The sequence below is a fragment of the Helianthus annuus genome, chromosome 16 (genome assembly GCF_002127325.2).
Source record: "Helianthus annuus cultivar XRQ/B chromosome 16, HanXRQr2.0-SUNRISE, whole genome shotgun sequence".
Classification (NCBI taxonomy): Eukaryota; Viridiplantae; Streptophyta; class Magnoliopsida; order Asterales; family Asteraceae; genus Helianthus; species Helianthus annuus.
Window position 1 is genome coordinate 166,943,002 of NC_035448.2, and position 11,935 is coordinate 166,954,936.

An 11,935-nucleotide genomic window follows, 5' to 3' on the forward strand; every position below is an offset into this window, starting at 1 on the left:
GGGCCTAAGACTAGTTAATACATAATCTAATAGTTTGACAAATAATAAATAACTTCGTACAAAAATCGATTGTTACATCACAATAGAAGAAAACAACCTTATTAAAACTTTATGTGGCCCTTGATCCTAAGTCCTTTGAACAATGCGAATACTAGGTTCATTTACTTCGATGAACATAAAAAGAAGAAAAACCAATTACCAACAAATGACTTCTTTAACACTTGATATAATAATATTTATTTCAAAACAAGAAAATGTTAAGTAAATTATTGTGTGATAAAACTATCCACATAAATATCATAGTTAAGAAGAACGGTTATTTCATTGAAACTACAAATGTGACATAAGAACATCAAATCATCAATTGATGGCTCACCAAACTTTAGAGGTATAACGTGTTATTTGTATGTTTGCAAAAATAAAATATATTTTGATGACTTCACAAGTCAAATATTTCTTGTTTAAATAATATTGGTTAGCCGAAAGTGTTCCTCTTTGACCCTGTGACATTTATTCAACTATTATTAGTAAGCATAACCGAATGATTCTATCATAGAGATGAAAGACAAAATTCATACGGATATAACTTTATAAGTAGGTCTCGTTTTGAAGTTTGAACTTATCATCTATACATATAAATATAACAAGATATAATAGAGAAGATGAGTAATAAAATTCTAATATTTAAACTTTTGTTATTCAGTTACCACTAGGGGGAACACCCGTGCGATTCACGACATGCATAATAGTTATTGTTTTTTCCTGGAACGACGACTGATATAGATAGTGCGTGACACGGTACGAAAGTGCGAATATAGTATAGATTTTTAAAACAAAAACCGGTTTTTTTAAAGTTAGCCGTTTGACCATGGTTATTTTGACCAAAGTCCACTCCTCGTTCGGCGCTTTGTGGTAGCACTACCAGTCAAAAAAAAGGCCCAAAACGCCCGATGGTACAGTGTTCCCCCGCGTTTTTAAGACGCTTTGAGAGAGGTTTGCGCCCCACCACATGTGGTCTCACAAAACTTCAATTTTATGGACGTGTGGTTTCTCAACCCTCTTCAAAAGACGTCACAGTTTTCAAATTTTTTTATTTTTATTTTTTCTTTTTCATTGTTTTAGATGGTGTAAAATAGATGTTAAATATATATATTATACTACATACACATATACATATAAATTCAGTTTTGACATCTAAAAGTCAAATTGCAGGTTTTGTTCCCTTTTATAGATAAGAAAGCAGTTTATTATTTATTACTAAAATGTTGTATTAACTTTATTCTGCAGCATATTCTTTATAAACTATGCTTACCTTGACATAACCTAATAGCTATATTTCCTTATTAGAAGTCTCTTATAATTGAAAATTAGTACATATTATTACCTTGCTGGTGAACACATTTACTCTATGTTTAGGGAACAATTTGATTAGGTTGCTGATATTGAATTGAATATCACACCAAATTACAATAGCAGTTTATATTGCTACTATTCACCCAAATCAAGCACCTTAAATAAGTCAGTGTTTCTCTATATTCAAAAAACGAACTATAACTGACGATTATTAATTTGCAACAGTCAATTCAATCCAAATACTGCAATAGAAACATAAAATCTACCACAATTCGTTGGTTAATCACGTATAGTTCTTAATCGATTAGAATCAGAAAAAAGGAAATTGACTCACCGTAACTTAAAATCAGGAAGAAGGCGAACAAAGGGGCAGAGTTTTTCGAAATCAATGACCCCTGTCTTTCATTGTTATTCCTTGAATGAGGTAAGCAAGACCCCATACTACACACTACATACACATACATAAAAATTGGGTTCTATATTATTTGTATAAACACCGATTGGAAACCCTCACATTGCATTTGATGAAACCCTAATCAATATAAACACACACACTAACACTCACGAATCGAATCGAATTTATAAAAGGAAAAATTCGGGCTGTTTTTACCTCTTGCTGCTCCAAATCTTCATTACCATACATTATCTTCATCTTAGAGATATAGATATTGCACTTAAAGGTCTCAACCATCAAAATACGATCCAAGGGCTAAAAAGTGGTTCCTAATTATGCAATGGTTATCATTTGAACCTTATGCCATGAGACTTGAGGTAAGATGCAAAGAGCATTCTTTTGAGTTTTAAACCATCTGTAATTAAGTTCATTATTTAATCATTATTGTTGCAATTATTAGGTATTATAGATAATAATACCCCATGAAATTACCTTTTAGTAATTTTCGTTTCTAATTGGTTAGCATCTTTAAAGTTTTAAAACCATTTATAGTTATAATTAAATTCATAATAACGTTGATTAAGTTTTTTTATATTTAATTATTATTATTATTATTATTATTATTATTATTATTATTATTATTTTTATTTCATATGATGTTCATCAACTATCTGATAAAATTGCAAAAAAGGTTGTAACCTTATTTGTATGATGTTTAGCAATTACTAAACCAAATAATAATGACTTAATCATAAAATTCAATCAAATAATCGGTTACGGAGAACTTGAAATGGAAAAGCAATGTAAATATGAGGAAGGTGATGATGTTCAATTAAGTCAAATGATTTAATTCTTTATCAAGTATTTAACAATACTTAATTTATAAAGTTATCAATTTAATTGTATTTATCAATTTATACTCATGTAGAAAGACTAATTCCCTTTACTAACTTCATTGAGTTGTTGTACTATAAGCATAATATGTTGCAATTATTTAAATTTGGTTGGAGCCCTTGTGAAATGCTTTATACGATAGTATAGATAAACGCAATCAATTTAAATCTTTTGCGCGGGTTGAAAACATCCGAGCCCTTAAAGTTTGCTGCCCAATCCTGTCAAACAATACCTCCTCAAATATTTCCTCTGCATCTATATTGCCTATATATAGTATCAATTAAATCACACAAAAGCATCATATGTTTAAAAAAAATAGTAAAGTAGAAATTAAAAAAGGAAATACCAATAGGCCAAATAAATGTCTATCTCCAAATGAATAACTTTTCTCGTACCCACCCTTTTACACCTCCATATACATGAAGCTGCAAAAAGGAAAAAGACTATAAATTTATGAACAATAAAACAATACATTGGTAAATGGTTCCAGATACTATAGTCATGCAAGGGTACCTTGATGAAGTATGAAGTGTCTATCTTTTTGTATCCAATAACCTGTGTGTATACTTTATATGTAATATAAAATCATAATTTGAAAAAAAAACCACTAAATCACCAAAAACATAATAAAACATCAATATAAACTCATAGATTATGTAAAAGAAAACTGTTATCCCATTTGAATATTTTAAGAAACAAACCAAAGTTTTTTCGAATAAATGTTGAAATGGGTATAAAAGAACACACCTTTCCACCAAGATAAATAAATTTCATATCAACTTATCTCTTTCTTATCTCTTTCTTTTCGACTCTAACTCGCACAATAGTAGACAAAGGAGTTGATGTTGAGTGAAATGATGAATTTATAGCAACGATAGGAGATTCCTTAATCAGTCAAATTTATTACATATTGATTGAAATTGGACCTTTGGAGTGCTTTTGCGGTTTATCCCAATAGGTTTCGTTTATTAATTGCATTTAAGAACTGAAATTATTATTGTATTATTATAATTAATTGTGATTATATTCTCATTTAATTATTTTTTTATTTTTTAATATTAATGTAGAAAGACCATTTCACCCCTTACTAACATCATTAAGTTGTTGTACCATAAGTATAAAAGATTGTAATTACTTAAATTTGGTTGGTATCCTTATGAAATGCTTTATAATATAGTATAGATAGATAGATATAGATATAGATAATTATTTTTTTTATTTTTTAATATTAATGTAGAAAGACCATTTCACCCCTTACTAACATCATTAAGTTGTTGTACCATAAGTATAAAAGATTGTAATTACTTAAATTTGGTTGGTATCCTTATGAAATGCTTTATAATATAGTATAGATTAGGTTCTAGCATTAATGTACTGTACTATATGTTAATATGGTGTTTCATGCATTGCTTTGTTGCAAATTGTGTTGTTTTATTTGTAAATTATTATTATTATTTATAATAATCTAATTAATTTAGCCAAAATCTTGTTAATAATATATTAGAATATATATATATATCTATACTACTTTATAAAACATATTAGAAGGATAGAATGGTCTTTTGCCACTTTACAAGTCTTTAAAGCCCAATGTACACACCTGTTAAGCACAAGTGTTGAAAACTTGTTTTCCATGTTGAAAACTTGTTTTCCACCTGGTACCCACGCGGATCATATAATGGTTACCTTGACCCGTTTTTAGTTTATGGATCCTATATAAAGTTTCATTCAATCTATCTATCCACATATTTCGTTTCATCCATCCAGACACTCACGTTTCTCTACAAACCCTAACCCTAACCTTCATTTCCTCCACCGCTCCTCCACCGCTCCTCCACAACTCCTCCATCGTTGAAGACATCAGATCCGACACCAGATCCGACACAACATCGATTTCTATGGCTTCTTTCCCGGTGGCTTTACAAGATCCAACACTATCTCAAGAGATCCGACACTATTTCAGGGTAATGTTTCAGATCTTTCTTTATTGTTACCATATCTTATTTATTTTTTTGTTATTTGAATCTTCAATGGGTAATGTTTCAGATCTTTCTTTTGGTTGTGGGTTCGTCAACGATGGTGCTTGTGGTAGATCTGTTCTTTGTAGTAGATCTGTTCTTTGTAGTAGATCTGTTCTCGGTTAACGAATTTGACTGTGGTTAACGAGGTTTAACGAGGGTTATTTGTAGTAGATCTGTTCTTTGTAGTAGATCTGTTCTTTGTAGTAGATCTGTTATTTGTAGTAGATCTGTTATTTGTAGTAGATCTGTTTTTTGTGGTAGATCTGTTCTTTGTAGTAGATCTGTTCTTTGTAGTAGATCTGTTCTTTGTAAGTAGACCTGTTCTTGATTTTTTGTTTAAATTTATAGAATTTGACTGTGGTTAACGAGGGTTTATTTTTTTGTTTAATTGTTTAAATTTTTTGTAGTAGATCTGTTCTTTGTAGTAGATCTGTTGTTTGTAGTAGATCTGTTCTTTGTAAGTAGATCTGTTCTTGATTTTTTGTTTAAATTTATAGAATTTGACTGTGGTTAACGAGGGTTTATTTTTTTGTTTAAATTTTTTGTTTATTAACCAGGGTTTATTTTTTTTGTTTAAATTTTTTGTTTATTTACTAGGGTTTATTTGACTGTGGTTTAATTTTTTTGGTTACTGGTTTGGATATTTTGTCTGTGATTGTTAGGGAGTTCATTAAAAATGTTTTTTAGTTGGATAAGTCCAAACTAGGGTTACTGGTTTAGTTGTTGAAAAAATTATTTGAATGTTATTTAAATTTTTTATTAATATTTATATTTATTTGAATGTTGTCTATGAGGGACATGGTGGACCGGAGACGTCAAGATTCGTTAACGAGAATCTGTTTGCTAATCTCAAGAGTAAGTTCGGTTAAACGGTTTCAAGAATTCGATTCGATTGTGCAAGTGTGAAACTTTATAAAGTATTTGTTTATTTTGGTTCAGGATTTGCGTCTGAGGATCAAGATATGTCTGCGAATGTTATCAAGATATAGCGTAACCGGTCTGACATTCAAGAGGTAGGGTTTAAATGCACTTATAATATTAGTTCACTTGAATGTGTTTTGATGATAATTTTTAATTGGATTTCCAGGTGTATTACAGTGAAGAGACACATAAGTTTTCAGTGTCAGCAATAGAGGAAAGTGTGAAGTTAGAAGGAAGAATGACCTTTCCTCTTTGGACAGCACTTACATAGTTGATCATGTGTTTTTCTGTGAACGGTTTTATGATCCCGATAAGGGATCTCTCAAGCAGGTAGTTTCACCTGTCCATTCTATGTCCATTCTGAAAGTGTTTGAGGCTGTGATGCAAAAGCTGAGCTTGTGTTCTTAATCTGTCTGAACTGAAAGTGTCGAGTCTATGATGCATAAGCTGAGCTTGTGTTCTTAATATGTCTGAACTGAAACTGTTAAGGCTATGATGCATAAGCTAAGCCTGTGAGGTTACATATGTGTTTCTTGTGCTTAAAACACTTTTACATCATGCTTTAAAGGTTGTTTAAGTTTAGTGGAAAATTACTCTTGTACATCATGCTTTAAAGCGGGGTTACATAACACAATAGACTGTGATGATGATTGTATTTTGAGGGTACATAGAAGATCCGAGTAGCATCTTGGCGGGGCAATATCCAGGTTGTATAGTTCTCACTTTGCAACCGTGTGTTGCAGCCATGGCTTTACCCGTAGTTGTGTTCATCTCTCAATTACATGTCTGAGTCTTCCAGTTGTAAAAGTATTATCACAGATTCACAGATCTAAAAGTATTCTTCCAGATCTATCTATACTTACTATTTTATAAAGCAGATCTACTACAAATAACAGATCTACTTGTTTTCCACCTGGTACCCACGCGGATCATGTAATGGTTAACTTGACCCGTTTTTAGTTTAATGGATCCTATATAAAGTTTCATTCAATCTATCTATCCACAATTTCGTTTCATCCATCCAGACACTCCACGTTTCTCTACAAACCCTAACCCTAACCTTCATTTCATCCACCGCTCCTCCACCGCTCCTCCACGACTCCTCCATCGTTGACGACATCAGATCCGACACCAGATCCGACACCAGATCCGACACCAGATCCGACACAACATCGATTTCTTTGGCTTCTTTCCCGGTGGCTTTACAAGATCCAACACTATCTCAAGAGATCCAACACTATTTCAGGGTAATGTTTCAGATCTTTCTTTATTGTTACCATATCTTATTTATTTTTTTGTTATTTGAATCTTCAATGGGTAATGTTTCAGATCTTTCTTTTGGTTGTGGGTTCGTCAACGATGGTGCTTGTGGTGATCTGTTATTTGTAGTAGATCTGTTCTTTGTAGTAGATCTGTTCTCGGTTAACGAATTTGACTGTGGTTAACGAGGGTTAACGAGGGTTATTTGTAGTAGATCTGTTCTTTGTAGTAGATCTGTTCTTTGTAGTAGATCTGTTATTTGTAGTAGATCTGTTCTTTGTAGTAGATCTGTTCTCGGTTAACGAATTTGACTGTGGTTAACGAGGGTTTATTTTTTTTGTTTAAATTTTTTGTAGTAGATCTATTCTTTGTTGTAGATCTGTTCTTTGTAGTAGATCTGTTCTTTGTAAGTAGATCTGTTCTTGATTTTTTGTTTAAATTTATAGAATTTGACTGTGGTTAACGAGGGTTTATTTTTTTTGTTTAAATTTTTTGTTTATTAACCAGTGTTAATTTTTTTTGTTTAAATTTTTTGTTTATTTACTAGGGTTTATTTGACTGTGGTTTAATTTTTTTGGTTACTGGTTTGGATATTTTGTCTGTGATTGTTAGGGAGTTCATTAAAAATGTTTTTTAGTTGGATAAGTCCAAACTAGGGTTACTGGTTTAGTTGTTGAAAAAATTATTTGAATGTTATTTAAATTTTTTATTAATATTTATATTTATTTGAATGTTGTCTATGAGGGACATGGTGGACCGGAGACGTCAAGATTCGTTAACGAGAATCTTTTTGCTAATCTCAAGAGTAAGTTCGGTTAAACGGTTTCAAGAATTCGATTCGATTGTGCAAGTGTGAAACTTTATAAAGTATTTGTTTATTTTGGTTCAGGATTTGCGTCTGAGGATCAAGCAGGTAGTTTCACCTGTCCATTCTATGTCCATTCTGAAAGTGTTTGAGGCTGTGATGCAAAAGCTGAGCTTGTGTTCTTAATCTGTCTGAACTGAAAGTGTCGACTCTATGATGCATAAGCTGAGCTTGTGTTCTTAATATGTCTGAACTGAAACTGTTAAGGCTATGATGCATAAGCTGAGCCTGTGAGGTTACATATGTGTTTCTTGTGCTTAAAACACTTTTACATCATGCTTTAAAGGTTGTTTAAGTTTAGTGGAAAATTACTCTTGTACATCATGCTTTAAAGCGGGGTTACATAACACAATAGACTGTGATGATGATTGTATTTTGAGGGTACATAGAAGATCCGAGTAGCATCTTGGCGGGGCAATATCCAGGTTGCATAGTTCTCACTTTGCAACCGTGTGTTGCAGCCATGGCTTTACCCGTAGTTGTGTTCACACTTTCCTCAATTACATGTCTGAGTCTTCAGGTGTTGATAGATAGATTGAATGAAACTTTATATAGGATCCATTAAACTAAAAACGGGTCAAGTTAACCATTATATGATCCGCGTGGGTACGAGGTGGAAAACAAGTTTTCAACACTTGTGCTTAACAGGTTTGTACAATGGGCTTTAAAGACTTGTAAGTTTATCTCTTTTGAACTAAATCCTACTTTCAAAACATGAACCTAACAACTATTTTACTTCGATTTCAGAATATATCGACTCTTTGCATCTGGATCTTGCGTTGTTTCTCGTATTGCTTTTACGTCTACAGCTGTAAAAGCAACATTTTACTGTTGTCTGAAAGACAGCTTGCTTGCTGCAGTCTCTATAAACATAAGCTGAGCTTGTGTTCTTAATATGTCTGAACTGAAAGTGTTTGAGGCTATGATGCATAAGCTGAGCCTGTGAGGTTACATATTTGTTTCTTGTGCTTAAAACACGTGTACATCATGCTTTAAAGGTTGTTTAAGTTTAGTGGCAAATTACTCTTGTTGTGTACTCCGGATTTTGTGTTCTTAATCTGTCTGAACTGAAAGTGTTTGAGGCTGTGATGCAAAAGCTGAGCTTGTGTTCTTAATCTGTCTGAACTTAAAGTGTTGAGTCTATGATGCATAAGCTGAGCTTGTGTTCTTAATCTGTCTGAACTAAAAGTGTTTTGAGGCTGTGATGCAAAAACTGAGCCTGTGTAATCTATCTGAACTGAAAGTGTTTGAGGCTGTGATGCAAAAACTGAGCCTGTGTAATCTATCCAACAACTCAAGCAAATGTTTTCTTTGCATTTTAGGGGGAACATGGGTGCTTCTCTCCCAGGGCATACAAAACATAGGTTATTAGCGGCAGCTCGCCATATTTAACATATAAAAAAACTTTATATGTTAAATTTGGCGGGCTTCCGCCAATGACCTGTGTCTTGTATGCCCTGTGGAGAGATCCACCCATTTTCCCCCTAAAAAACATAGAAAACATTTGCTTGAGTTGTTGGACCGAGCGAACCTTGCATAATGCATCAAGGGAAACTATTGGTCGAGCGAGACATTTGTTCAGGTATCCTTATTTCATGATAAAATGATTATGAATAGCTGTGCATAAACTAATCGCAAGTTTGTTTGGTATATGCAGGGTAATAGGGAACAGAGGTTGAACCTGTGGTTTGACGCAACAAAGAACTTCCGATACATAATTCTAATATCTTAATAAGTCTATGTATTTTGATTAGGTGTAGCCAAATGGTGCTGGTGTACACTTTAATGATTAATGTTTATTCCATTTGTTTTTTTTTTGAACAAGATAGTTCTCTGTAAAGAAATGAGTGGCGCAATCTTATCTAATCAAATGCATCATCAAGCTGTTGCGAGTATCAAAAGGGTTTTGGGTGTTTGGGCATTTAAATTAATTTTTTGTTGTTTTTTTATCAATTAGATGATAGGGTATTCGTATTAGAAAGTTTTGGGTATATACATTTTCACCCCCCACCCCCCATAAAAAACGTCAAGCTTCGCCACTGCCGAAGGCCTCACACAATTTTCTTTGTTTTTTTCTGAAGCCGGTAACCGGCCGTCACATAATAACCACCAAACGCCATCACAAAACCACCAATCGCCGTACACCGCTGTTTCTCCGCCGCTGAAGAAGGCCGCAACCGACCCTCACGTTCTGCTACACTGCCACCGTCGTCGTCGAACGCCACAACGGAAACTACATCCTCGTATAGGCCTAAACTCACCAACCTAAGTTATATGTTCCCGCCGCATCGCGCGGGTAAACGACTAGTATATATATATATAGTTATTTTAATACTTTTATTATTTTAATATTATAATAATAATTCCTTTTTTTACTGTTTAACTTTAATTTAATGATTTTTTAGTATCATGGGGTGGGATAAGCTTGGTGTCAACCGGTACTGGTATCGAAAATACCGGTACGGTCTTGTTTGGTATCGGTACAAATAGTAATTTTAAATTTTAATAATATATATAGTTTTTTTATATATTTTTATTATTTTAATATTATAATAATAATTCTTTTCTTTACTTTTTAACTTTAATTTAATGATATTTTTATGATACTTATGATCTTTCGGTTTAAATTTTATCTTAATCTATTAAATTCTATACTAATATCATGGATAAGTTCTTAATATTTGATATCATTTGGATCCCTTTACCTATTTTTTTTATTATATGTTTTCTTTGAAAATATATTGTTGTGTTTTTATTACGAATTATATTTGAGCTACTTTTAATATATTAGTTATTTCGAAATTTAAATTTATGGTTACCTTGTCAAAGATCATTTTATGGAATAATCATAAGTTTGGAATAATTATCTTTAAACCAATTATTAAAACAAATTAAGATCAAAGTTAACTTTGAACTAATCTACCTTTATCTATAATATATTATTTAGTATAATGTGTTATTGATGATATTAATTTTAATGATTATTGATATATAATTATTTTATTTTATTTTTTATCTTATCTCTTATTTATTTAATATAAATTAAATGCAATTAATAAGATTTTTATAGGATGATGCATTTAAAACAATCATAAATTTTGGTTTTCAAATAGAACATATAACTAAATTTTAGAATATATATAGATAGATATATAGATATTGATATTATATTTGCCTCTCACTTAAATTCATTTTTTTGTGTGTTGTAAAATTCCACCCAATCTGTTATTACCCATATTCATTTTTATATACATTTTTAGAGATAGTATTTTTTTTGCTTATATATTAGTCAAAATAATGTGGACGTTATGAAACTTAAGTAGTAAAAAAATTATTTACTTGACAGAAGAAACCCTTTAGATGGGGTCGTACTTTTGGACCATCTACAAAAACTGTCATTAGTATTTGTTAAGCTGTTTGTGGTACGAGGGGCGGAACTAATGTATTAGGAGCCGTAGCAAGGGTTATGACTCAACCCCGTATTCGTAGTATATTTTTTATTTATTTTTTCAGTTTTATACAAAGAATACTCTAAAAAATACGAGGATATCCCTAACCAAAATATCGGATACCTGATATTACTAAAATCCCAATTTTTTATAAGCCCAAACATTTTACAACCCCAAACTTGTATAATAATTAAGCACGAATGATTAGATACGCCCAAATTAATAATAATAGAATTGAAAGGAGACCCAATTGGTAAATAACAAAGATTAGCCCAAGACCCAAAACAACAAAATACGCCTTTTGATTATGGGCGGCAATTTGCAAACCAAACGTCGAAGAAATCACAGCTTCTGAAATCGACATCGTCCCTGCTGCCTGAACTCTAAAGTGCTGGTTGTTGTCTGCTGAGTGCTGAAAGCCTGAAACCGTCCCTGCTAGCCTAATGATCGCTGGAATCGTCCCTGCGCAGCCTGAAGTCATCACTGTTGATCGTTGACCGGTGTTGACCTTTGATTTGTAAGTTTTCTGGTCTTTTGAATGCACGGTAAATTTGTTTCTTTTGGGATACCTTTAAATTAATGTGCTAGCTCTGCCACTGTGTGGTACAATGATGTAGTAATTAACTAGAAAAAATAGTTTTGTTTTTTGAGTTTTGTTAAATAAAATCTTTAGTACTATTGCTAATAGCATAACATAAGATAAGATAGTTGGTGGTTAAATATGAGTCATTTAATCATAATAATCGAATAGTGAAATGATTCGTAATGGTTTTCATCT

At 32.1% G+C, this 11,935-nt stretch overlaps 1 long non-coding RNA gene across 1 annotated transcript; it reads left to right on the forward strand.

Annotated features, from left to right (window-relative positions):
- Positions 1 to 4,152: 4,152 nt before the first annotated feature.
- On the forward strand, positions 4,153 to 6,147 carry LOC110906199. The gene is made up of 4 exons (XR_002573741.2): positions 4,153 to 4,605; positions 4,688 to 5,517; positions 5,602 to 5,675; positions 5,750 to 6,147. It is a non-coding gene; the product is annotated as an uncharacterized LOC110906199 (long non-coding RNA).
- The last annotated feature ends 5,788 nt before the right edge of the window (positions 6,148 to 11,935 follow it).